The 27,479-nt window shown below is 45.7% G+C and overlaps 1 protein-coding gene across 5 annotated transcripts in view; it reads left to right on the top strand.

The window, feature by feature from the left end:
- Positions 1-27,479, top strand: part of Bcl9 (BCL9 transcription coactivator) — an 87,486-nt gene that overhangs the window by 39,554 nt on the left and 20,453 nt on the right. For 3 of the 5 annotated variants that reach the window (XM_029475356.1, XM_029475353.1, XM_029475355.1), the window contains exon 2: positions 27,240-27,375. The gene's annotated coding sequence lies outside the window, so the exon portion shown is untranslated. Of the gene's footprint in view, positions 1-23,605; positions 23,675-23,784; positions 23,932-27,239; positions 27,376-27,479 lie in introns of those variants that run through there. The other 2 variants (XM_029475354.1, XM_021158607.1) reach the window with 2 other exon arrangements.

The raw sequence follows: 27,479 nt of genomic DNA, 5'->3' as shown, positions 1-27,479 counted from the left end.
AACTTAAACTTAAAAATCTTCCTATTTTGAGGCCTTACTACAACTTTAGTTCTTTTTTTCTCAAGTTATACCCTCTAGACACTCCAGGCAGTTGTGTTGTTGTTGCTGCTGCTGTTGAGACAGGGTCTGTCTGTAGCCCTGGCTGGCTGAGAACTGAGAGATCCACCTTCCTCTGCTTCTTAAGTGCTGAGAATAAAGGTGTGCGTTCTGGGCTTCAACCCCAGCTCCAGCTCCGGCCCCGGCCCCAGCCCTGGCCCCGGCTCTGGCTCCAGACAGGATTTCTCTGCTGTCACAGTATGTCTAAGGGTCAGCTTTTCCCCCTTGCTGGCTAATGGCTGCATGACTTAAGTTCCACACTTAGCCAATAAATTTGGCTCCGCTGTCTTAGAGCAGGGCCTGGTGATGAGGTTTCCTGGCCTTCTTCCCCTCTGGGTCACACGCTTTGCGTATATTATGCATTCCAAAGATGGCTGTTGAATTGAAGAGAGTTTGTGACAGTCTGCACATACCACTTTTTACTGAAGAGACCTTCCTGGACTAACTCACGTCAGACTTCGCTTTCTGCCGAGTGTCTGTGCACCTGGTGTGTGTCACTGATTTGCATACTTAGTTTCTTATGTGTTCTACGTATTCCTTCTGAAGTATAAGGAAAGGCTACCAAGACTTGGAGTTGGGAAATGTGGTTCCGTCTCTGCTAAGGCACTGTATGTGGAACAATCACTTAACTCCTTTAGGTCTTGATTTTTAAAGTTTTAATCTGAAAGCTGGAAGGAAGGGCAGAGGGAGGAACCGATATGAAGCCTAAAGTCTTCTCTAGACTCAGAAGTCTGGTATTTGGTTCAATCCCTAGCACCGTCCGAGGGAAAATTCTGACTTAGGGTGTACTGACTCCCTTAAGAGGTCATAAACCTCTCCAAAGCAGACCTTCTGCCATGTGAAAGAGAAATGCCCTTGACATAGAGGATGTTTAATAGATTCTTCAGATCTGACTGCTACTCCACCCTTCTAATAAGGAAGTTACACCAGAGGAGGGGACTCTTCCAGTCCCTGCTACCCCACAGGACCTCTCTGAGCCAGCCTAGGAAATGCTGGGCACCTGGGGCCACCTCACGGTGAGGCTCATGCACAGGGCCCACCTAAGAGCTTTGCCTTTCTGAGCAGTTGTGTTTATGGTTGGCGCTGCTTGCCTCGGTAAGATCATTACCTTGCAGGTAATGAGAGCTGCGTGTGATATGGTTGAAATCATGTCCCTCGCCTGAGATGGAGAACTCACGTGATGCTGAGTGGGGCCCATTATCCCAACAGCACTCACAGGAACGCTAAGTCTGGCAGATATTAGCTGGGGAGCCACAGCAGCTGTCAGGAGCCCGGCCTGCCTGCCACCTTGTCACTTTGGGGTGTTTTCTGGTTTTCCTTTCCTTGGCTTCGGCATCACATTTATGTCTCCTTCATTCGTCCTTTTTTTCTCTTAGGAAGCAAACACAGTACACCCCATTTCCTCCATTCGTCTCTACCTAGAAATCCCGATGTTCTCATTCATTCCAGAGCAGAATGGGTTTCCTCTTTTTACTAAATGATGCACAATCCGCTTATTCATCCGCCTCTGTGCCCCTGGCCTGGGTATTGAAATCACTCTGAAGAAGATGCTCCTGCAGGCAGCTGTGGGTGAAATAGAGGAGCTGAGAGAAGTGCTCAAAGCTTCAGCTGCGGTCTGCTGGGGAAGCTTTCAGAAGAGGAGGAGGAGGAGCTGAGGAAAAACCTGTGTGGGGAAGGGGGTAGCGAGGGACCTTCCAGGGAAGAAAGCCCAACTCACATCTTAATGTGTATGAAGCAAATGCTCAGATGGAGTGGGGAGGAGTTGTGGTTTGGGTACAAACCACAGAGGAAATGAAGGACGTTGCCACTTTCCAGATTGTCCTTTGGCCATCTCAGGTGCTCTGCGAGATTAAGGCAGCATCTAGGAAAAGCTGCTCACCCCTACCCACCTCCAGAAGCACCAAGCACAGCCAGCCCTCTGTGAGTTTACAGAGTTTAGACTTGTCTTTTAAAGGATAAGCATACTGTAAAGTGTATGTATCCATTAGGACACCTGTTGTCCTAAAGGAGAAAAGGAGAGGATTTGAGGGCTGGGGAATGAGGTGGGAGGAAAGTCCTCTTCCCCTGTGACCTCGCAGCTGCCCTCCTTTCCAGCAACTCCCCTTTGTTTTCCTAATAGAGACCTTGTGACTGTTTTGATTTGGCAAAGGTTACTAGTAGCTCTGGGTCTTTTATTAAGGGTCTATTGGGTGCTGGGTGGTTTTTTTTTCCTCTTGTATTATTTCTGAGTAGTAGGTGTTATTACTGCTCCTGTTTTTTATAGGTGAGAAATTGAAGCCAAAAAAAAAAAAAAAAAACAAACCAGAAAGGAAGAAAGGGAGAAAGAAAGAAAGAAAGAAAGAAAGAAAGAAAGAAAGAAAGAAAAGAGAGAGAGAGAGAATAAGGAAAGGAAAGCCAGTAAGTCCCCCTTTGATCTTGAACTTTTTGCTCGGGTGGGAACACTTGAGCTCTGCCTTGCCACATTCAGATCTAGTTTTAGAAGTATTTCAGACATCAGTGTCACACCCTTGAAATTCAGGTTTCAAATGTGGATAATTACAAAGATGACCAGGGGTGAATTATTGAACCCATTTAAGCTGCATGTGGAATGCTGTGTCTGCCTGTTATGACAACCACTTAGGCCTCTTTATTGGAGACTTGTTAGAACGGCATGAAGTGACAGACGCGCAAGCATCCTACTGCCTGGCGTATAGTGAACTCACCAAAGGGATGCCCAAGCCTTCCTCCTGTGTTCACCTTCTGAACAAGCCTGAGAAACACTAAATTGCTTGAGAGAACCCTCCATTCCTTAAACTACCCTCCCCACTCCTGTTACTCTAACTCTTGAGAAAAGGGTACATCAAGGAATGTTAACCCCCAAAGAGAGACCCCATGATTCTCAACAATAAAACAAACGTGTTGGCTGTTGAGTTCCACTCTTCTGAAGGCTGAAAGTAGGAGTGGTGTTTGTGTCTATTGTTCCGGGTATTGGAGTAGGAAAAGGAGTATTCTAAGTCCCTGGCCTCCCTGAGCACAGGACCCTGGACCCTCGATGTAGTCTTGCCTCAGGTTGCTCTTTCTGGGTGCGTTCCCTCACTGGAGGGCCAGTTGCAGATTCCAGGCCAGGCCGCAGCTGCTTTTGATCAACCCCCATCCCCCCACCCCCCATCTCCCCCACCCCCACCCCTTCTGTGATGATTTTGCATGTGTTTTAGACCCTGGTGACTCTAGTTGCCTGGGTCTGGTTTTGATTGCAGTTTTATCAGGATTGTATATCTAGTTGAATTTGAAAAGCTTTTCTTTATTTCTTCTCTGAGTGTTCTATACCAACTTCCAAATCTGGATGGTTTTCCAGATTTATTTATTTTTTTTTTAGATATAATATTTGTATATTTTCCTGATGACAAAAGTAAGCGACACTCACAGTAGAGAATTAGAACAGTCAGTAAATGAGTAAATAGAACTTAAAAAAAAAAAACTTTTTAAAAAGAACTCTTAAAAAGCCAAAAAAGCAAATAACTTGCGTTGAAAAGGAAACAGAAAAACATACCTGTTGGTGTATGTTTGCATACAAACATGTTTGCAAAACTGGCCTAAAAATGTTAAGCCTATTTTGTGTCCTGATTTTTTTTTCCTGAGCATTACCTTGCATACCATAAAGATTTATATCGATAGAATATTCCACCTTATGAATGTACTGAGGTTTAGTGATTTTAGATGCCTTTGTATAGAAGATAAACAGATTGGCTTGTTCCTCCCCCCAACCGCCGACCCCTGACCCTGCTTTCATCTGTCTACATGCTTACCAAAGTATGAAAGGAAAATAACATTCCAGAACACATAAAATTCATGTGAGGCTCATGTTAGCATGTCTGGGAATGCAGTGTATTGAAGCTCAGCCCTGTTTCTTTATGTGCATGCTGTCTTTGGTTGTTTTCGCTATGAAGACCATGTGACCTGCAAGCTCCAAAATAATGGCTATCCGCCCTTTCCAGAAAGCAGTTTACTGACTTGTACCCAAGCATGCAATCTTCCATGCTGCCTGTGAGAGTGGCCGTTTGGCGACACACATGTTAGGTAGAGAGCTGGCCTTGAATGTGTGCAGCCCTGGTTCAGCCCCTCAACACCATATAAACTGAATGCGGAGGCTTTTGCTCCAATCTTTGTGCCCCCATGTTGGGGCGTAGGGGTAAAAGGAGAGGTTGGGTACCAAGTATCATCTTTAGGCACACTGAGTTTGAGGCAAGCCTACACTATCTGAGACGACATCTGAAAAACTCAAATTTTTACCCCGTGTTCACCACATGCTCAGTGCTCATGAAAAATAAAATGCATGTGTATTTTCTTGATTATTAATTATAAGCTTTTTAAAAAAAATATGTCTAAGTGGGTTTTTTTCCTGTTAATATTCTGCAAGAAATGTTAACATTAAACTCAAGCCCCTTTGTATTTTATTTGTATTTTTTTGTCATCTTAGGAATTCTTTTCTTAAAACTTTAAAAATTGCATGTATTTATGCACGTGTGTATGTGTGCACCCTCATATGTATGTGGGCACCCTCATATGTATGTGGGCACTCTCATGCTATGGTACTACAGGAGGTGTTCAGAGGGAGACTTGGAACCGTTCAAAGGTGAATTTAGGAGCCGGAACTCAGGTGGCCTGTCTTAGCAGCAAGTGCTTTTTACTCACTGAGCCAGCCCACCAGCCCAAGCGTCCTTTAGATATTAAAACATTAATTAACTTTCAGTCGCAGTTCTTGGAAAAGCTTTGTTCCCGTCAGGTCCTCTGCCTTTTAATTTTGTGATATTTTTCACATACAGAATTTTGCATTCATATGAAATAAAATCCAATTATTTTTTTTTCTTTGAGCTTATTCTAAGAATATCCATCTTTCCCTGTGGCCAAGTTTACATCAATAGATACCTATATCTCCTTCCTTTCATTTTAATGGATTCATTTTTTTAAACCCACTTATGTCTTCAGCTCTGGAAGTTGTGTTATATGAGATGAGATCTTAAATTTACACCTGAACAGGAGAACCATTATTGCAATATTATTGGTTGAGTAATAATTTTTTTCACTTATATGCACCTCTGCTAAATTCCTATGTCCCTGATGTGTTTCTGCCCCACATTCCAATTGTTGTCAATCTTGTGAGTGTGTGTGTGTGTGTTTGCGCACGTGCATTTGAGAGTGCGTGTGAAAGAGTGTGTGTACACACATAGTCATTGCTAACTCCTTGTGATACCCACTTAATTTTTCTTTGTTAGGGCTACATAAGACACAGACTCAGGCTAGAATTTTGGATTTATGGTTGGTTTTTTCGGTTCCTCACATGAAGGGGTGGTGGGAGTTGCCTCTTTGTGGCTGTTGATTCTGGTTCTCCAGTTGTGACTTTTGAGTTTCAGTAGCACCATCCCTGCCCTTGGTCCCTAAGTCTGGAAGGCAGTATACACTTATCTACGAAAAGTACACAAACTATCAGGAGCAGTCCTACGCGGCCAGAGATAGAGCAAGGGCCAGATCCTCACACACTTACTCCAGGAGCCACTGGGCTCATTCACAACCAGTCCAGGTGATAAAGGCTTAAGCGTCCCACCCTCACAGGTTAGAGGTTTTCTGGCCAAATAGCATCAACCAGCATAAAAAGAGCAAATCCCACGAAGGGGCTCCCAGAAGAGCTGTTCCATGATGCGGAGCCCCTAACCTTCTGTTAGCAGCTCACCCCAACCTGCCCTTGGTTCACAGTGGAGTTATTTCATTTACCAGGTGTGAAAATTGGATTTTACCACGGAGAAGGGGAGTTATTACCTAGCAGGTCTGCTCTTCAGGGGAGCAAAGCTTGTGATGGGATTTAGTAGGAGAGCTTTGCTATGCGTGGAACATATAATTAGGGATGTGCTCCTTCCTTTAAATCGAATTTGCTGTCTTTGTCATTTTAGTAGTGGATCTTTTTTTTTTCTTCTTCTTCTTCTTCCCCTGTGTTTCTGTCTGACAGCATCTCCCCTTGTAGACTGCATGCATCCTACCTAGGGTCTGAATATTTCATACGGCATCATTCTGCCAAGAGCCGGACCTCAGGGGTGTGACAAAGAGTGCAGCTCTGGGGTAGAGATTGCCTGTGGTGGGTCTGTTGATATTAGTGGCATAGCAAGATACTAAGCAAGGGAAGGGGTAATAAAGTAATGTTCATGTTAATTAATCGCTATATAGTCTGGGGCCTCAGTTTGATGTACGTATTAGGGTCACTCTGAGACCCTCTAATGAAAGAACTCAAATCAGGAGTTTAGATTTAATTACTTGTTGTTAGAAGCTATATAACTCAAAGTTAGTGCCTGGTTAACTACATTTGCTCTTTAAAAAGACACCTTGTTTACTATCTTGGTGAAGATGGCTGGATTTATTATTGTTTGGCGTTTCTAGCACACTTCGCTCTTGCTGAGAGCTTTAAGCTTATTTATGTATGTGTATCGGTTGCTCTTTGCAGCACTCCCAAGAGATGAGTGGGTGATAAGTTTTATTATTGCCTGGTTTTTCAACAAGAAAACAGACCGGGAGCTCCTGAGAAGAAAAGGAGGCATTCGCCCGAATTTACAGTCCGTAGTTTCTGCCTGCCCTCTTGTTAAGGGACCCTTAACAAAATGGTAATAGGTTCAGCCTGTGTCCCCTGTCATTGTACCACCTGTGCCCAAGCCCACATCCCACAGCAGGATGCTCCCCTGAAATCAAAATTATGACTTACTGGGCCCTCTGTGCTGAACACTTCCTGCCTAATGCACACGGTCTTCCTTCCTGCGCATCTTAGCCCCTGCTTTCCTCATAGAAGCCCCCGGGTATTCCCAACACCCATCTCCACTCTCTGACGTTACCTGTGACTCAGCCTTCCCTCCCGCCCACTTCATTTACTCAGTAAGGCACATTTCTCCTTTCTCTTCCCTTCCTCTGCCATTTCCACAGTCCACGCCCCCACCCCACCCCACCCCCATTGCCCTTACGTGGGCATGTGGAATAAGTGAGCTGAGTCTCTACATACATACATATGTCCTAAATTGTGCTGCCCCCTCAAGTCTTGTCATGATTGTGATCTTCTCTGCTCCTACCCCTTCCCCATCCCCTCCCGCCCCTCCCGCTCCTACCCCATATCCACCTTTCTGGTCAACCTTCTTCTAGGCACAGAACAACAGGAACACCAGTAGACTTAGGCAAGCCCACTTTGCCCACACTCAACAGAACTCCTCTGGGGCCCTGAACCTTCACAGTTACGATGCTTTCAGTTGAACCAACTGGCCCTGTGCTTTGGGAACCCCACAGTACGCTGGTTCGGTTTCTACGTATCTTATGAAGCCAGGATACACTTTTTACCAACCCTGTCCCTACTTGTTGAAATTTTTCTCATGATAAATTTAAGGACAGATCAAATATATCCTGCTCCTGTAAGAGCCTTCTGGTTGTCAGTAAAGGGTCGGATACGTCTGTCCTTCCACTGTACACTGCAGTCCTACATCTAACATCTAGTCCGATCTCTTGCCTGGTTGCCCCTCTTAACTCTAAGACTCCCATAATCCACCCTTTTATTACCACGCTAGATCCTTCATCCTGGTCCCAGGAAGCTCTAAGTCACTCCCTTGTGGGCTTCCTGGACTGCTATGTCCCAGTAGAAAAACCAACAACAGCAACTAACTTGTATTTATCTGTTTATCCTCACCCCTCAATGTGGAAGGCACAGGCCCTGCTAGCACAGGCCTAGCTGAATCCAGACTCAGCCCTTCTAGAACACACGGAAATGCCTGCCTTGTCTCCTTAGCCATCTCTCCCCCGCCGCCAAGTTGACTTTGTTCTTTTTAAGTCTGGGAAAGCGGGTTTTTCTGCTCTGTCTCTTTTGAACCTGTTTTATTTCCCCTGCTAGACTGCAAACATCCTTGAGGGGAGGAACAGAGGAGGATCGATGGGCTCCCTGTCCCCAAGCCTGGATCCTTCCCCATGACCGCAGGTCAATAAACGCTTGTTTAATTGAATTGTAGGATGCTGCGCTCAGCTAGCTGCTAAACAACCCCATTTAAGGGGTTAACTAATAACACTCAGAGACGATCTTCTCCTTCGGGGGCATTTGCATTTTAATGGGAATCTTAAAAACCCAAAGGGAATGTTCTCTAATGGTGGGATCTCAGGAGTTGGGAAAGGCTTTTTTTTTTTTTTTGGTAGTGGTTCAAGATGGGGACCTGAACGGTTCCTCTACCCTAGGGTCATTGAGGGCTTTTGTGTAAGGGGACCCCAGTCTTGTGAAGCATATGAACAGAAAGATTTTAAGTGCATAAAATTAAATACATGCTATTAAAAACTAGTTATAGTGAAATACAATGGTCTAAATAAACAAACAAAGTTTGCAATATATTAATATTTATGCTTCTTATTAAGGCATTAGTAAAGCCTGTGCAGGTCCAATAACTATTGTAATATTGTCACAGTGATGACTAGTTATGGTACTTGGATTATCTGTGATTTTATTGGCAAAAATAACCCCAAAAAACCCTAGACTGTTCCTACTGCCTTGGTCTATTACTCATCTGGAGTGGAGCGTAGGGGTGCTGGGAACCCACCCTGTAGCCTCATCCTCACAGCAAGCCATCTGCCACAGAGCTGTAGCCCCAGCTCCATTACATATGGGTGGCTAAGGGACATGAGTTGCGCAATTCACCTCAAAGTCTCCGTGAGTTGCTTCTGTTCTCAGAGTCCAGTGCTGGGACCGTTAAACAGCTTGATCCCAGGGTACAGAGGGGCTGCCGTCTTGGTGACTGAAAACTGAAAGGACTTACATTTTAATGCTGGGGGAAAGATTCCCTAACGCTGGTGTGAGTACTTGTTTGGGTGTACATGCTTTTGTAACTCTCCTTTTAACAGCAAAACAGAGACAAATTTTCCGCCTGTTCCCAGATAATCCTGTGTGTTTACTCACTTAGAGGTGATCTTCCACAGGCAGATTTACCCCAGGATTGGGGGTGGGGGTAGGGAAGTGGGTGTGCACATACCTCTGCTCTCAGTGAATGAGGACTTACAGCTTCTAAAACCTTTTCTATTTGTGACTTTTTTCATCTGACAAATTTGTATGCCACCCTGGATATGTAGGTCTCTAAAATAGTCATACAGCTTAAACATTTCCTGGTAATTTATCATAAGAATATATTTTAAAACAGTTCTTTAACATGCATATAATTTTACCATTTATTAAAGATTAAAGCAAATTTGCATGCTAATGAGATGGAGGTGCCTGTTTATTTTTATATAAAGAATTAAATCCTGGCCAAATATTTGACACTGCAGGATGTAGACCCTTTCCAGTGTTTTTCAGCATTGATCGATATTTTTGATTTTGTGATTGTCAATGCCGAGAACTCCACATCACTTAAATATTCAGTAAATAATGGCAGAGAATGTTTAAGGCCATTTTGGACATTCTGTCCTAAGCAGAAACCAAAATTCATTTAATGGCTTTTTATGAAACTCAAGCTACTCAGAGGTTTTTACAGGGTGATATGCTGTTTGTTTGAGCCCGATGCACAGGAGATAAATACAGCAATGGCCATCTTCCAGTTTTACCAGGTGCCCTCAAACTGCAAGTCCTATGCTGTTTAGGAAGAAACCACACCAGTTACTAAGCTGTTACCATGAGGACAGTCAACTAGAGCCAGAATTTTCTTTTTCAAATTATTTTCCAAGCAAACAGTAAAATCCAGTTTTCAGAGTCTGACAGATCAAATCACTTAAATTAGCTGGGCGGTGGTGGTACACGTCTCTAGCCCAAGCGCTCCTGGGAGGCAGAGGTAAGTGGATCTATGAGTTTGAGGCCAGCCTGGTCTACAGAGTGAGTCTAGGGCTACACAGAGAAACCCTGTCTTGAAAAAACAATAACAACAACAAAAAAAGTTGCTCAAACTAAAAGTTTGAGGATATAATTTTAATAGGTCCCAAAACAGAATGGAAAGTGGTATGAACATTTTCATGCCTTTGTATTATACAGAAATGACATTTTCTAAGTGTTCCCAACTAAAAGCACCAGGTACTTCTACCTCTCAGGCAAGCAAAGAAAGAGAGAACATTATTATACCAAATACTTAGGAAATAAAGGGCATGAATAGGACTTCCTTTTTAAAATATTTTTTATTTATTTTATGTATATCATGTGGTTGCTGGGAATTTGAATTCAAGAGTCTGCTCGCTTTGGTGGGGGCCCCCCGCTCACTCCGGCCTAAAGATTTACTTATTATTTATATCTAAGTACACTGTAGCTGTCTTCAGACACACCAGAAGAGGGTGTCAGGTCTCATTACGGATGGTTGTGAGCCACCATGTGCTGGGATTTGAACTCAGGACCTTCGGAAGAGCAGTCAGTGCTCTTAACTGCCGAGCCATCTCTCCAGCCCCCACATAGGACTTTCTTAAATCAAGCACATGATTATAGTCCTGTTCACAGTTACACTAACTCGATATTTACATGTTGAAGAACGACAGTAGGAAAGTAGTAAAAGGTTTTCCTTTCCTTAAACCAACGATCAGAAATCTTTGTATGTGCAGGAAAAACCGCTGAGGTCCATAACCTACAACAGCCTGAACGGTGAGCGGAGGTGTTTCAGGCACCCTCTGTTGTGATGTAGGCAGGGCAGATAGAGCATGTTTTTGGAAGTAGTTGTGGTTGTGCATTTAGAAACCCTTTGAGCTTGCCAATGTTTTTGTGACACCCCACCCCCTTCCAGCTATGCTATACTAGGCCCCCACCCACACTTCAAGCAGCCAGGGCTTAAAGGATACATGGAAGTAAAGTTTAATAGAAGCTGGTGTGCCGTTACCTGGGTGTTTGCATTCTTTCCTTAAAACTCTTTCTGACGATTATATATGCCTGTACGTATTTAAGCATTTATCATCGTGTGTGTGACTTTGTGTCTCTGTTTGATATGTGCACGTGTGTGTACAGTTGCATGTGCCTATGTGTGCGTGCAGACTAGACCAGGCCATTGAGTATTCTCCGTCGCTCCAGCTTTTCCTCTGAGGCAGCGTCTCTCACTGAATCCAGGGTTTGTGTTTCCTCAGCTACGCTGGAAGACAGCACACCCCAGACATCCTCCTGTCTCCACCCACTTCAGAGCCGGGGTTATTGGCCTTAAGTGGCATGCAGGCGTGTTACGTGGGTGGCGGGATCTGGGCTCTGGTCCTTATATCTTTATACGTGTGCAGCAAGTGCTCTTGACTACTGAGTTAGCTCCTTAGCCCTTAAATCATTGTCTTAAAGATAGTGACACCGAGAGGGTTGTCTATGGGGTCCTCTCGTTCTCTTGTATACCTCATTCAGCCTGTCACCTCAGTGTTTCCAGCTTCCTCTGTCACCTCCCTGGGGTCTCTTCTTCTATGGTCAGTGTTTACTCATAAGTCTAAAATTTAACTCTGCTTCTTCCTAGATCATCTGGGTTTTCCTAAAACGGCCAGTTCCTTGTGCTATTCTCCACATGCCACAGAATGCATATACTTATTGCAAATTAGCCAAGGCTATCATTATGTGGCTCTAGAGTGCTTGCTTCATAATCTCTGCTTGTCTATAGTTAAGAGATGCAGCTCAGTAGATGATAACTTACCTACTATACAAGGCCCAGGGTTTTATCCTCATACTAAATAAATAAATGAAAATGAAAACATTAGCATTGTGGTTCATCCTCATTCTACTCACACTAACCACTTTCTATACGAATTTTTCTTTACTGGGCATTTCTCGTAAGTGAAATCAAGTAACATTCGGGACTTTGGTTTTGGTTTGTTTTTTTTTTTTATACCTTGCCTCTTTCATTTAGCAAGGTAATTGTAAAGATACATTGATACATTTATGCTCTAATGCACAGATATACCACATTTGGTTTGCACATACATCAAGTGAACATTTAGGTTGTTTCCACCTTTTGACTAAGAATAACCCTGCTGTGAACGCTAACAGTCAAGCCTTTGTATAGTGTGTGGTTTCACTTCTCCAAGGAAGAAACTCAGAGGTACAGTTGCTGGGTCACATGGAAAACTCAGGCTTAACTCTCCCACACCCGAAACCCCAGGAAGGGTTTCTCTGTGTAGCCCTGGATGCCCTGGAACTTGATCTGTAGACCAGGCCCCTAACTCAGAGATCAGCTTGCCTCTGCCTCCTGAATGCTGGGGTTAAAGGTATGCACCACCACCGCCTGGCCAGGTTTAACCTTTTAAGAAACAAGTAAACTATATTCAAGGTGGCTGCGTCATTCTATTTACATTCCTATACAGCAGGAGGACTGGGAGGGAAGGGGAGAAAGACAGACACAGAGTTGAGAGAGAGAGAGAGAGAGAGAGAGAGAGAGAGAGAGAGAGAGAGAGAGATCAGGGCATTTTTCAGACCTTCCTTTCTGACCACAGTGCCTTCCCTTTCTACTAGTTCCTAAGCTAGAAAATTCGGTGTATACTAGCATTATATGCTGGGCCAGCTCCAAAATGGCCTCTTTTTCCTGACAGGGTCTAGCATCATCTCATTCGAGGGTATCTGACCCTAGACATGTATTTTAGCTGCTTTCCTTGTCTGTTGCGCTCTCTGCAAACCCTCCTTCCCTAAGCTGCAGGTTAATAGAATAGCAACCTGCAAAGGTCAGGCAGGCATGGGTGTGACACCAGGGAAGTTTTGGCATTGCCGGCAGCAGCCCTACATAGTTACATGGCCATGAGCTAGTCCTGTAACTTCTCAAAGACCAGTTCTTTCATTAACCTCCCTGAGCCTTTCCTCCCACCCCCATTTTCTCATGAGCAAAGTGAGCTAAGAATAGAAGCTGAGTTATAGAGTTGTTCTCTAATAGAATTAGCTTAGAAAGCCCTAACCATGATGCCAGGTAGAGAAAGCACTCAAACCAGTGTTGGCATAGAGTGTTAATGACCATATTATTATCGCTTCTCGGGAGTAGCCTATCTCCTGGTCCAGTCACATGATTTGCATAAGGCTCACATGTAGCTGTGAGTGTGGAAATGCTTTGAAGAATACTATGCAAATGCCAGCTTTTCCCTTGCAGAGTTTCCCTTGCTCAAGGGTTAGGGGCCGTGGGAGAGCAGCTATAACACAGGTTTTGCCACCAGCCTCACATTTAAGTCTTGGACCTTTAGTGCTATTTAACAGCTGTGAGGTCTAAGAAAGTTATTTACCCTCTCCAGATTGGTTTGTTCATCTGTGATATGGGTGCACAGTTAGGATGCCTTAAGAAGGAGGCTGTAACACAAACAAAGTTAGGTCAACTTAACACTGTAGCCTTTTCTACCTCTTTTTAATTAACAATGTATCTTTTTTGTTGTTGTTGTTTTGGTTTGGTTTGGTTTTTTGAGACAGGGTTTCTCTGTGTAGCCCTGGCTGTCCTGGAACTCACTTTGTAGACCAGGCTGGCCTTTGCCTCCCGAGTGCTGGGATTAAAGGCCTGCGCCACCACGCCAGGTTTACAATGTATCTTTTTTTATGCTTTCCCTAAATTGTTCTTTTCAATTAATTCTCATTGCATTTTTAAAAAGGAGTTTTAGCTAGGCAGTAGTATGGCGCATGCCTTTTAATCCCAGCACTCGGGAGGCAGAGGCAGGCGGATTTCTGAGTTCAAGGCCAGCCTGGTCTACAAAGTGAGTTCCAGGACAGCCAGGGCTACACAGAGAAACCCTGTCTCAAAAAACAAAGACAAACAAACAAACAAACAAACAAAGAAAAGAAAGAAAGAAAGAAACAAACAAGAAAGAAAGAAAGAAAGAAAGAAAGAAAGAAAGAAAGAAAGAAAGAAAGAAAAAACTCTTGTCATTTTATGTCCATGAGTGTTAAGTCTGTGAGGATGCCCCATGCGCAGGTGCCCTTGGACTGGGTAGGAGCTGAAGTTAGGCATTGCATTGTGAGCCACCTGAAGTGCACGCTGAGGATTAAACTTAGGTCATCTGAGACAAGTGCTCATAGCTGCAGAGCCACCTCTGCAGTCTCGTTTCCCATTATATTTCCCTAGCTGTGCTCCCTACTGACCCTCCCATGTGTATAGACAGGCTGCAGTGGCCACAGAGCCAGCTCTGCCTCAAGCCGACTGGCTTTAACCTCAGCTCCACACTTCTAGCTGTTGGCTTTAGGACAGTCACTTCCCCCATAAAGCAGTTCATACCTCATGGGGTTTACCTGCGTATTAAATAAGATAATACAAATTGTCTGAGTAAGTGGTGGGCCCGTGCTAACTGCTCTGTAAATGACAGCTGTCACTCTGATCATTTCTAACGTGCGTTGCCATTCACGCTCATTGCCATTCCTAGATATGATTTACAGCTACACATCTACTGTGCTCTCTCCCAGTGTCTGACATGGCACCTTGTCTGTCCCTCCTGATCATCTTTTCTTCCTGCATCCACCAGGTCATATTCTTTACAAGGCCATTTTAACCTCTGACCCTTCAAGAAACTGCCGCTGCTTTCCCCAGACTCTCGGCCCATGAATTGTTTTCCTTTTCTATGGAAGCCTAAGGTTTCTTGGTTTTTTGTTTTTGTTTTTTAAGCCTGCCTGTAATTCAATTAAGGTCTTCACTGTTATTAAACATTTTTACAGTTGTTTCCTCAACTGAACTTTATGATTTCTTCGGCTTCGGTAGCAGTCTCCCTCACTCCTGCGTAATTTAACACAGACGATCAATGATACAAGATTAACCATGTAAAGCAATAAAAAGTTTAGCACAGGGGTTCTTCAGTCATCTGTATATTGCCCTCAGTTCCTAAGAGTCAAGACCGATCCTGGCCAGAGTGACTTATCTCAAACCCAGAGTAGAGCAAGGGATGGGTGATGAAGAATGCCCGCAGACCAAGGTCAAAGCTACTTGAGTTGGCAAAGCTTGCCTTTCTGGGCACTAACGAGCTTGTTTTTATTTTCCTCTGACTTCTTGGCATCTCTCTGCAATTTCAACCCCTTCCTCCAATCCCAGAAGGGATGGATGCCCTCTGAGCATCTCTCTGCCTGCCTTCAATTTCTGAGGGAAGACCTCCAGGTTTCAAAATTAGCTTTTTCTTTCTCCCCACAATATTCCTTCGGTGCAGTCTGTAGCCTCAGAGGATATGACTATGGTCAGATAACTTCTTAGAATAAAGCAGAGTTAACCCTTTATTGTGTTTTCCTCAAGAGCTTGGGGGAAGCGATACTGTAAATCCAAAGGTATTTCTAATGGCAGAATTTAAAGGATCAGGCCAGAAGCATTAAAGAGATCTCAATGAGTAAGTATGGGTGTTAAAATGGAGGGAGCATTGTGGGGGATTTCTCAGGACCCCTAAATTTTCTCCTTCCATCCATCCCACTTTGGACAGTCTCGATAACCAAACATGAGAATAACCAACATCTACTGGGTAGTAATTTTGTCTGCTTTGGGTAGTATACATACTATCTGTATGTAGCCACTCATAGTCACTTATTCCAACAATGCTTGAGGAAGAAAACTATCACCCTTAATCCATACCACGAGGTCTGGCACAGTCAAGTTCTTTTCCTAAGGTCACGGCCTACCGACCGTGAGCCCCTCCACCCAGAAGTAGCTTTCACCAGATATGCATTTTGGGAAGGCAGAGGAGCACCCTCTCTGTGGGGAAAACCTAAATGCCATCATAGCAAACAAGGTACCCCAAGTGCCCCTCTGCTGTGTGGGGCACTGCATGGAGAGGGGCGTTGGCTGAGCCGCCTGTCTGAACCTCTTCCACCTCTGCCTCAATGAAACAGGGTTTCCTTAGCCCTGCCCCCTCAGATGACGACGGAGCTCCTCTGATTGCCATTTTGCTTTCTTGCCTCTGCGCTGCTACTTACTTATCAGCCCGGTTCTTGCTGCTTTGTGGCTATTTATATACATTGTCACACAGCTGAGCTCTTGCCCATTGCTGAGTCCTCTGCTCGGCTCCGCTCGCTCCTACGCATTCCTTAAGAGTCTGCTTGGGTCTTTTTGCATTAAGTCGCCTGTCTACCTAGATATATTTCTTTTGCATACATCCAGCACCCAGTATTTATCCGTATCAGTTATTATAACTGGTTATAAATGTGTACTTATCAGTATTTTTAACTAGACTCCAGATCCCAGCATGGGGTAGGGGGGTGCCTTATGTTTCCTTTTCTATTGTGAATTTTTAGTATTTTTCGGGAGGCACACAGTGGGCACTTACTCAACATTTTAATTTTTAAATGAAAGAACTGCCCAAGTCTGATGAACCTGACGCACGGGATTGATCCCTTAATATGTCCTGCATTTAGTAGGTCCTTGATAAAAATAGCAATGATGCCGGGCGTGGTGGCGCACGCCTTTAATCCCAGCACTTGGGAGGCAGAGGCAGGCGGATTTCTGAGTTTGAGGCCAGCCTGGTCTACAAAGTGAGTTCCAGGACAGCCAGGGCTACACAGAGAAACCCTGTCTCGAAAAACCCAAAACAAAACAAAAACAAACAAACAAAAAAAAAAACAAAAAAAAAAACCTAGCAATGATATATGATTCAAAAACAAAACAAGCATAAGGTTCTGCTCTCAGGTGGGAAACTGGGATGTACAGCAAGAGGTAGATGGTGTTTGAGGCTGCAAACTAGGTGTGGTTTCAAGTTGTGATGTAAAGAACTGAACTGAGTGAGAAAGAAAAAGGGAAGGTGTTGCCTGAAGTTCTTTCTTTCCTTGGGTTGTTATTGTTTTGTTTTGTTTTGTTTTTTTCAAGATGGTTTCTCTGTATAGCTCTGGCTGCCCTGGAACTGTAGACCAGGCTGGCCTTAAACTCACAGAGCTCACCTGCCTCTGCATTCTGAGCGCTGGGATTTAAGGAGTGTGCCACCATTGCCTGGAGTTTCCTGGCTAAAAATACAGTTCAATATCCAAACTCAGGTCCATGTGACTCTGAAGCCAGTATTATTGCTACCATGCCGTATCGTTAGGTTCTCAGAGTAGGTGGGCATCAAAGAACCAAGGTGGCCTCAATGGTGAGTCCTGGCTCGAGGAAAGGGCACTGCATAAACTGGAGGATATGTGGCCATCTTTAGGAAGTTCTGTTAGGAAAGTGACTGACAAAGGGAGAGACTGGAACCAGGATTGTCTGTCCAGCAATCCCCACTTGGAAAACAGAAAAGCAAGGAATGGATGAAAGGAGGAAATTCTGGACGCTGATGACTAAGACTACACAGAGCAGGAGAGGTGGAGCCGGGATTACCCTCAGGTCGGGGCTAAGCGAACATACAGACAATTGAGAAACGAGACTTGATTTTGAAAAATGGTGAATTTGGTTTTGACCTCTTCATGGAGATAAGCTGAAATACAGCATCAAATTCAAGTGAGGCTTGAACTAGACCTTTCCGGGAGGTGGGGGTGGGGGTGGGGTAGAGAAGGTGGGGTACAGGGGCGGGGGTGTGCTGGTCCTATGCAAAAAGAGATGGCCAAACTTGGCAGAGCAGGAGAGGAAGAAAGAGTCAAAGACCTTCAGAGCATCCTCAGTGAGGGACAAGCAGAAGCTTCAGCCAATAAAGAAGACGAACCTAGAATAGCGTCCCTGTGGGAACTGAAGAGGCTGGAGGAGAAGGCTGGGGTGGGAAGACAGTTACTGGTGGATTGGCAGCTGGGTGAGGCTGTAGCAGGAGCCTGGCTGGAGTATTTACAAACAAAGAAACTACCGTGTGGGTTGGTTTTTGGATGGATGTGGATGAAAAGAAAGGGGAAGAGGCTATCACTTTAAGATTTTACTAAAGAAAGGGATAAAAGCCAAACAGAAGGCAAAAACAACTTTGCCTGGTTCTCCTAAGGTGGGATGAAGCAAGAAAGACAGACCTCACAATGTAGAGCAGTAGGGAATCACACTTTAGGACAGTTGCTATGGGAAATGACACAGACAGCAAGGATCAGGAGGCAAGAAGCAAAGAAGCTTATGTTTCATTGTCTGAGTTCTGCTCAGGATCCATTTTCCAGCTTAAGATGATTCTAGTGCTGTCCAGCAGCCCAAACAAAGTCCAGTTACACCCAGGCAGCAGGGACTTCCACTGCCGGGTGGGTAGTCAAGAGGTCAAGGGAAGCTGCCTGGATAAAGACTGAGACCTGCCCTGCGTGCAAAGTGTAATGCTGAAAATGGTTGGGCAGCAACTTCAGTGAAGAAGAAGAGGTTCTTTGCGTGAAAGGGAAGGGCCCGAGAGCAAAAACTAAATATGTCTATAGAGATAAATACTAGATAGAGAACAGGATTCCTAAGAAATGCCCGGAAGGTAATCAAATGAGTAGAAGCATCTAGAACCATTGCTTGGGGAAGCAGTTAACAACAGAAAGTGAAATAACAAGTTAGTGGAATTTGGCAAGGGAGAGGGAAGTGGGACTCTAAGGATAGGTATGAGGAAGTAGTGTGAAAACGGAGGTTAGAGCCCAGTGGAAAAGCCCCTGCCAGGCAGGCATTTAGTCACTACCTTTAATGCTCAGCACTGGAGAGATGGCTCAGCAGCTGAAAGCACTGCTGCTCTTCCAGAGGACCTGGGTTCGATTCCCAGTACTCACTTGGAGGCTTGAAACCATATTTAACTCCAGTTCCAGGGGATCCAACTCTCGTTTGGCTTCTGAAGGCACCAGGCGCACACACCTGGTCTGTAGACACACAGGCAGGCTAAATATCCATTCACACAGCTTTTGTTGTCTGTTCGTTTGTTTTTCTATATGAAGATGAGGAGTTTGGGGGAGAAGTGGGTGACGCGCTCAGAGCATTTAGGTTGTGTCTTAAGCTGCGTGGACTACAGAAAAAAAAGGAGGAGGGGCGCATCAGCACTGAGTCAGCTGTTTAGAACTCTGGGACACAGAGCTGGAACCTTAGGGAGTAGGATGAGGAAGCCAGAGACAAGACCACATAGGTTGGAGCATGCGATAAAGCAGGGTGTCGTGTCACCTTCCAGGGGATCTGCCTATCACGCCACAGGTCCGTCAGTAGGATGGCTCCACACTCACTGTCTGCAGATCATGGATCAGGAGAAGGCACAGGAGGGAAGGCTAGGGAGCAGGGTCTCCAGCCTCAGGAAAAAGACAGCCCTCCCTTTTGTCAGGCAAAGATGAAGCTCTGAGATTCTTCTGTGAATTTTCATGGAAAGCTGTTTCTCCTTCATGGTAGCCTAAAAAAGTATTTCAGGCTACCTATGCACTGGACAAGTAACAAGAAGCCATTGTGTTCTAAGCCTGCATTTTTTCAGTCAGTGTGACCCTCAGTGGTATTCCTTCAGCATTGAAATTCACCGATTTTGACCAGTGAGGAGGATAATGAATGAGCGCAGCGGGAAGAACCTATGGGCTTGCCGAGGGCCTTGACCCCAGCGAGAGTTTGTTAGGAATTACTGTAACCCTGACACCGGCTGGCTGAGTGGCTCAAGCTTGCTCAGTTTAAATTCCGTGGCTCCTAAGGTAACTAACTGCCTGTTCTCCCTGACAGTTACTAATACTGTGGGGAATGAACAGTTCCTAGGAGTTTGGACTGTGCTGTGATGCATGGGACTCAAATCCTAGTCCCTCACAGCGAGAGCAATCTTAGCAAATCATTAAATTGCCACATCAAAACTGTCATCTAAGAGCATGGAGGGATGGCTCAGTGGCTGAGAGCACTACTGTGCTCTTCCAGAGAGAGGACCCGGGTTCAAGTCATAGCATTCATATGGTGGCCCCCAGCCTTTTATAACTCTAGTTCCAGGGTGTCTGATAGCACCCTCTTCTGGCCTCTGTAGGCACTGCACACATGTGATGAAGAAACATACATGCAGGTAAAACACCCATACATATAAAAAAAATTAAGGGCTGGTGAGATGGCTCAGTGGGTAAGAGCACCCGACTGCTCTTCCGAAGGTCCAGAGTTCAAATCCCAGCAACCACAAGGTGGCTCACAACCATCCGCAACGAGGTCTGGCGCCCTCTTCTGGAATGTCTGAAGACAGCTACAGTGTACTTACATATAATAAATAAATCTTTTAAAAAAATTTAAAAATATTTAAAAAAATATGTCATTTAAGAAACAATATGGATTCTTCTCAATTATAGTATTTAGGCACGCTCATAAGGGACAGATGAAACAAGAGCTTTTGTCCCTTTAATTTGGAAATGGGTGTCCTTGGCCAGGTGATAGTGTTGCACACCTTTAATCTCAGCTCTTGGGAGGAAGAAGCAGGCAGATCTCTGGAGTTTGAGGGCAGCTTGGTCTACAGAGCGAGTTCCAGCACAGTCATGGCTACATACTACAAAAGAGAAATGTTGTCTTGAAAAACTAAAAGAGGAAACTGGAGAGATAGCTTAGTGGTTAAGAGTACTGACTGCTCTTCCAAAGGTCCTGAGTTCAAATCACAGCAACCACATGGTGGCTCACAACTATCTGTAATAAGATCTGACATCCTCTTCTGGGGTGTCTAAAGACAGCTACAGTGTACTTACTTACAGTGTATTTATTTATTATTATAATAATAAATAAATCTTTAAAATAGAAAGAAAAAGAAAAACCAAAAGAAAAGAAATAGGAGTCCCGATAGAACAGCCTGGTCTGTTGAAGACTTAAGAAGTCAGACTTGCAGCATCCCAGCCTAGAGGCCACTATGTGTTTATGGTCCTTACGAGAAGCAAGATTCAGTGCAAGGAGTGCAGTTGAGTCTATGAAAAGCCTGTATTTTTAGCAGTCTTGCCATTTGGAGGAAGAAGGATTTCACAGAGTTGCTGGAGTAGCAAAAACATCACGAGACTTCTGTTTACAAGATGCTTTCAGAAGGATCTCTCCGCTCTCCACTCGTGTTTATACATGCACAGTCTGTCAGGCCCTTCGACACCAAAGGCAGGCTTTTGTCCAGCGAGAGCAGATGTGTGGACGTTAGAAAACTCAGAGAGCAAATACTCTAGTGAAAGAAACTATTGAGCAGAATATATGATATTTTAAAACGCATTTCTGTCCTGTGTGTAATATAGCTAAACTAACATTACTGTGGAGCTGCTAACCTTTACATTTCCTGATTTTTTTTTTCTCAGCGTGCTTAAGGTCCTGTTGCTATTGCTTGTAGCCTAGAGTTGTGCGTGTCATCCTTGTCTTCATTTTCCTTCCAATTCAGTAAATCATTTTTGAACTTTAACACATGGTTGCAAGAGTTTAATGCCTAGCAAAAACAGGGGTTTTTTGTTTGTTTGTTTGTTTGTTTGTTTGTTTTTTGCTTTTTTTATTTGTTTGTTTTGCTTTAAGTACATTATTGTCACAGTCTGCCCTTTAGCTTGTTGTCCAGCAGTGACCTGATCTGGAATACCCGAGTCATGCTGGCTGGTATTATGTCAACTTGACACAGCTAGAGCTAGGAAGAACTCAATTGAGAAAATGCCTCCATAAGATTCAGCTGTAAGGCATTTCTTAATTAATGGTTGACGGGAGAGAGCCCAGCCCATTATGGCTGGTGCCATCCCTGGTCTGATGGTCCTGGGGTCTATAAGAAAGCAGGCTGAGCAAGCCATGGGAGGCAAGGCAGTAAGCAGCATACCTGGAAGTTACTGTATCGGCTCCTGCCTTCAGGTTCCTGCCCTGTTTGAGTTCCTGTCCTGACTTCCTTCAGTGATGGTCTACAATGTGGAAGTGTAAACCAAATAAGCCCTTTCCTCCCCAACTTGCTTTTGTTCATGATGTTTCATCACAACAATAGAAACCCTAATGAGGACAGAAGTATTTTGGCAGTGGTTTTCTTTTAGGAATACAATCTATATGAGTCAAGACCCTTTCCCTTACATTAGCCATCCCAAATACTCTTACATACGTCTAGTTTGATTGTCTTTTCTCATAGTCACACGTGATCTTTTCTCATGCCTCTTTTAGAGAGGTTCTTAGCTATGTGGAATCTAATTTCTAAAGCCAAAAGTTGATAGCTCCCTCCCCCCAAACCCTTCAATTTTATTTCTTACGTGGACTCAATTTGCTCTCAGGTTTATATCGTTTAGACCTATCTGACTCTCTTTTAAACTTATAAACTCAGTCTCAAAGAGAAAATATCTTGCCACAGTTGTTCAGATTCTAAGCCAGGGAGAAACTGTATGGAAACCCACATGACCAGTTGTGAGTTTTGAGTAGATTGGAAAGTAGTGAGTGAACTTTATTATTTAGCGTTCTATTATACCATCCTTTACGACAGCACTGCTCCTTAAAAGGGCACCACAGGAAGGTTCCCTATTTTATATAGAGAAAAGCGGAGGCAGTACTGGCTGTCCTGGTTAAACCCATGTAGGTCTTTTGGCTATGTTGCTTGCTTCCATCTTCGGGGAGACTATGTACATTCTCAGGTACACAGAATCCACTTAACTGTTAGAAACTCTTTGGACCAGTGCACAGAGTTGCAGGAGAATCCTTAAGATCGACTCCGCAAAGTACAAACTCGAAGATTAGTAGGGTTTTGTGGCGAGGGCAGACAGTAACGATGGCTGGTCAAGGCAGTAACATGGCCCCACAAAATAAGGATAACAGGAATCTGAGCAAAGCGCATTAACCAAGATGTGAAAAAGTGCTACCTAATGAGCTAACATCTAACTTCACAGGGGTAGTGCTGAACGCGCCGCCCTCGAATTCTCAACAACAAAGCTCTTCCAAAAAAAAAAAAAAAATTAAGGGAGTGATACTGTGGTTGGGAGAAGACCTGGGGGCCGGGGCAGAAGGTGCTCTCTGGAAACCATAGGTAGTGCTGGCCAGGCAGGGCGGGGCGGGGCAGGGCCCGAGGTGAAGGAGACCTTGCTCTAGCCACAGCGCCAGCAGGACCCCAGAGAGTCTGTTCTGGGAAGAGGAGAAGAGTGCAAGCCGAGGGGACCAGCTTTCCAGAGGGAAGAAAGCCCTCACGGGCAAAGGTAGAGTGGACACCAAGGGGCGGATGGGTGGGCTGGTGGAAGCAAGGCGGAATCGCAGTGGAGAGGTGCGAGGAGGTGGCATGAAGACTGAAGACTAGGCCCGGCCCTGAGCGGCGGGCGAGTGAAGGAAGACCGGTTCCTTCTGCAGCTCCCAGTTAGTTTCTGTCAAAGATGGCCAAATTCCACTCTGCCCTTCCCCCTCCCGCGCCTTTTCTAATCCCCTTCGGTGGCTCCCAGTACTGATGGAGGCCGTGGGGAGTCTGGGTGAGTGAGCGCCGGGAGGAGGGTGAGGAAGGAAGAGAACCTCCCCGCCGCACCACCCGCCCCGTGGGTCCTGCAGGAGGATCTTTTAGTTGAAAAAGAGGGTTCTGTGGCTTTAAACCGGGGAGTGGGCGTCACCGCGGGGGGACCCGGTGACTAGCCGGGGCGGGGTTGGATGGGAGGGGTCATGTAAAGCAGGAGGCGGTGCCGTAGGGGCGGGGCATCGTGTAGCGCGGGGGCGGGGCCCCGGGTGGGCGGGGCGCGGGCGGCTTCTCTTGAGCCAGGCGCGGGAGGGGGCGGAGGCCACGGCGGGCTGGTACCATCGATCGCCTTCGGGGAGGGGGACGGGTGCCATTCCCCCGGAGGGGGCGGGCCCTGGCGGCGGCGGGGCCAGGGCCCCATTCCCCGCCGGGCGGGCCGGGGGAGGGGCGCGCCTCCGCTCGCGTCCGAGGCGGGGCCCGCGGTACCTTTCGTGGCACGGTGCGGCTGGGGGAGGGTCGAGGGGAGGGGGAAGGGGCGGGCCTGGGAGGGGGAGCCGGAAAGGGGGAGGCACCGGCGGACAATGGAGCCTATGTGTGCCTGCGGGAGTGGGACGGCGCCGCCGCCGCCGCTGCCGCCGCCGGGGGGAGACGCTGCGCTGCTGCTGCCGCTGGTCCGGGCCCCGGCCCCCCGGGGCTGAGAGCAGCCGGGGACCGCAGCTCCCGCCCGCGCTCGCCCCTCCCCCTCTCCGGCCCGGGGTAAGTGGCCCCGGGGAGGGGGAGGGGCGGGCCGGCGCGGCGGGGGCCGGGTCCGCGTGCGCGTGTGGCCGGGGGGCCTCGGGGGGTCGGGGCGCTGGCTTGGCGAGTTGAGTCTGGAGGAACCTGTTGGGGGAGGCGGGGGAGCCTCGGGAGCTGTGGGAGAGACCGGGGCATCTCTCGGGGTTTTAGAGGTTGTGTCCCAAAGCTGTGCTTGGAGAGGTTACCTGAGGGGAGATGACCGTCTCGGGGTCTTGGGATGGAGGGGCGATGGAGAGGAAAGAGCGCGCGAAATTAGGAATTTCGGGTTGAGTTTGTAAGACCCGGGAGATGCGTAGAGGGGAGAAAGGGGACTCCGCAGGCCAGTGACTTGTTGAAGGGTTGGGGGAGGTGAAAGCCTAGAGGAATGTCTTGAGTTGTAAAGGGTTCCAGCAGGTGAGTTGGCGACGAGTGAGTTAGGTCACTGAGTCATTGTGAGGGTCGTAGAACACACCAGTGGTTTTCAAATTGGAACCCCAGAGGCTGGCTGGCTGGCCTTTGAAAGTTGCAAAGACTATTAAGATGTCACTTCGAAGTGTTGGGTGAGCTTGGTGAAATGGAGCTATCCTAAGGAAAACAAGTCGCAGAGTTGGTGGTTAGTCCAGAGGGAAGGACCAAGGCCTGTAGTAGTATTGCTGGGAACGTTATGTTAAAGCTGCCAAGGATGAGAAAGAAAGCTTGAAATCTGTCCTCCAAGAGCCTTGGTCTGCTGGAGGTAAGGAAGGGCGTTTTTTTAAAAATGTTAAAAGAGTTATTCTGAGGCCAAGATTGGAGTCAAAGTCATTAGATAGGGTAGTGAAATGGTGGCAAATATGCCACTGTGGACATAATCCAAGGCAGGATGCAGTGGATACAGAGTTAGACTTTAGTTAAGGCAAGTACAAGTCACCCCCTGACAATGACTTCAGTGGCCATGTAAAAAGTCAATGTGATGGTGCATTTGTTTGATAAATTGTGGAATTAAATGGTTGTTTTGGCGACAGAGATCTGGGCTCTTGTGTAGGGAACACAGTGATGAATTAGTTATAGGAGGTAAGGAGTAGGTAGTGAAATAGTCGAGATGTTGGAAGATAAGACTGTTAGAACCTGGGACTTGGAGGCTTTTAAGTCTGGTTGGTTTGAAAGTTTTTGACTGGACACTAGTCATCGGGGAGTTTATCATGAAGAAGTGTTTGTGTGCAAATCTGATGGTCCCGGGGACCAGTAACAAAGTCTTCTCTCTTCTCTTGAAAAGGCCTATTGACAGGGATGGACTAAGAAGAGGGTCCCTTAGTTTAGGTGTTGCAAACATGCTTTGAGGAATGAGTGTGTATATGACATTTGATAGCTTTATGACCTAGAAGTTGGATATTGAGCCTTGAAAGTCTTTGTAATCGGTTGCTGGATATAATAGTTTCAACATGGATGATAGTTGGATGGGCAAGTCATTGGCCTGAAGATGGAAGCACGGTTTCTGTATGGTTTTCTATTTATAGAACAAGTATCATGGACCTGGCCCTTGAGCAAAAGGAATGTTTTGTTCTTGATTCCTGTTAGCCAGCACAAGCCAAAACAAAAACCAAACCAAACCAAAAAAAACCTTAAATACGTTGGAATTTCTTCTATGGGTTATTTCCCTGTGGCCTTCAGAAATACCTGCTGCTGTAAACTCAAAAGAAAAAAAAAATGCTAGGTGGAAAAGACCCAGGGATTTCGCAAGCATTGTAACCAGCCGAATATTGGATCATGGTGACCTGGCACAGTAGTGAAAAGCCTTGAACTTGGAATCAAGATGTTAGCTCTCTGGATGACTTACTTTGAACAGATCTCTGGTGTTTCCTGGTGTGGCTGCTTCTGGAGTGGCGGCTGCCTGCTCCAGCCGCTCGTAGCTGCCTTCCAGTCTAGCCAGTGAATGCCTGTCCAGAAAGTTCTCGGAACGCCTCTGAGGATGAGCCTCTGAGGATGAGTGATTATGTAGTATAACTTTTTAAAAAAATCCGACTTTGACTGTCTCACTAGCAGACCAAATTCAACTTTCTTACAATCATAGTAATATGGTTAAAGAACAAAAAGGGGAGTTTTGTGCACTTGTTTTGTTTTGTTGTCCGAATTTAGGGTTTTCTATTCATTTTGAAAGATTAGTGTTTAATGAGAGGACAGTGATTTTGATGGTAATTGTAAATACGGAGCATAAGTCAGCCCGGAGTGTGAGAAGGCAGATGCTGGCCTAGACTGCAGGCACCCTGTGTTGTGTGGCCTAAGGCATAGCTCTTGGTTTCCTACCTAGTCAGTCCTCTTCGGCCATGGGATAGTGTGGGTGGTCCTACTCTCTGCTCTCCGCTTCAGCCAGTGTGGTAGCAAAGTCTCTGGACGCTTTTCTTGTTCTAACTCTGGGGTTCTTAGTGTTTTTCTGTCCCAGTACTCTGCAATAAAACAATACAGCGTCCCAGCTGAGAATGTTTCCTAAATGCACAAGATGTAAGACATAGAAGTACAGATGAGCTGTCAAAACGTTCATGGTGGCGTGGTAATGTGTGCCTCTTGGTCACACACAGAACCATGTCTAAGGAGACTGGTTTTGAAGCAGTGACGAGGGAAGAATATGTGTCATCTACATTATCGAGTCGTTAACTAATGTGATGTGGTGCTGTTGGCAGCACAGTCCCACTATTGCCGATGCTACACCCACTGTTGAAGGCTGCACTAACTACGTTACTTAGAGATTAGTCAAAATGATGGTCTGTGTTATCCCCTGAAGGCTTCAAGCCACCTCTCCTCTCCATGTAGATTCCTTGGGAGCTGTGAATCATAGAGTTAAGAGCTACCTTAGACCAACTGAGTCTGATTTTTTTGGTTTTTTTTAGTACTGTGATTTTTGAAAGTTAACTTAAGGCTGCTTACACTTTGGGCTTTGTGATATTTTTAAGTAGCTTCATTATGCTAAGAACGGACGAAGAGACCACATGAAAAACCAAAAGTCATTTTGCACCCTGTGCCAGCCGTTCCTGGTTGTACAGAAGGGTAAAAACAAGACCTCAAAGGATGCTCTTGTTTGTTTTGTTTTTTCCAAGTTCCCCAGATGCCATCACATATGTAGTTCCCTAGGTTTCCTATCCCTTTTCTCTGACTTGTACTTGAAGTTTTAAGGGGGTTGCCTCCTTTTCCCATTTTTGACTCATTTCTTTCTTCTCCCAGGTGCCCTCCATTTGGCCACAGCAGTGGGGAGTGGGGAGTTTTCCTTGGAGTTGGTGTGAATTTGCATAGGAACTTTCCCTTTCTTCTTGTCATCTTAGGACTTGGATGCGAGACTGACTGGTGTCACTTCACATTGACCTAACCATTCCTGTGTGGTGAGGTGACAGTCCTCCTTCTCTGGAAGCTCCTCCCCGCCCCAATGTAGAAGACAAAGCGGAGTGGACATCTTGAAAGGTAAAGGCCTTACCTTAAGCAGCAGCTTGTGTGACATCAGCTTGAGCATGTTGGAGTTTTGTCTCTCTGCGGTTGCTTATAAGGTAAAGCTGGGCTGCTCTTAC

Source organism: Mus caroli, chromosome 3 (assembly GCF_900094665.2).
Source record: "Mus caroli chromosome 3, CAROLI_EIJ_v1.1, whole genome shotgun sequence".
NCBI lineage: Eukaryota > Metazoa > Chordata > Mammalia > Rodentia > Muridae > Mus > Mus caroli.
This window is presented reverse-complemented; position numbering and strand designations above follow the sequence as displayed.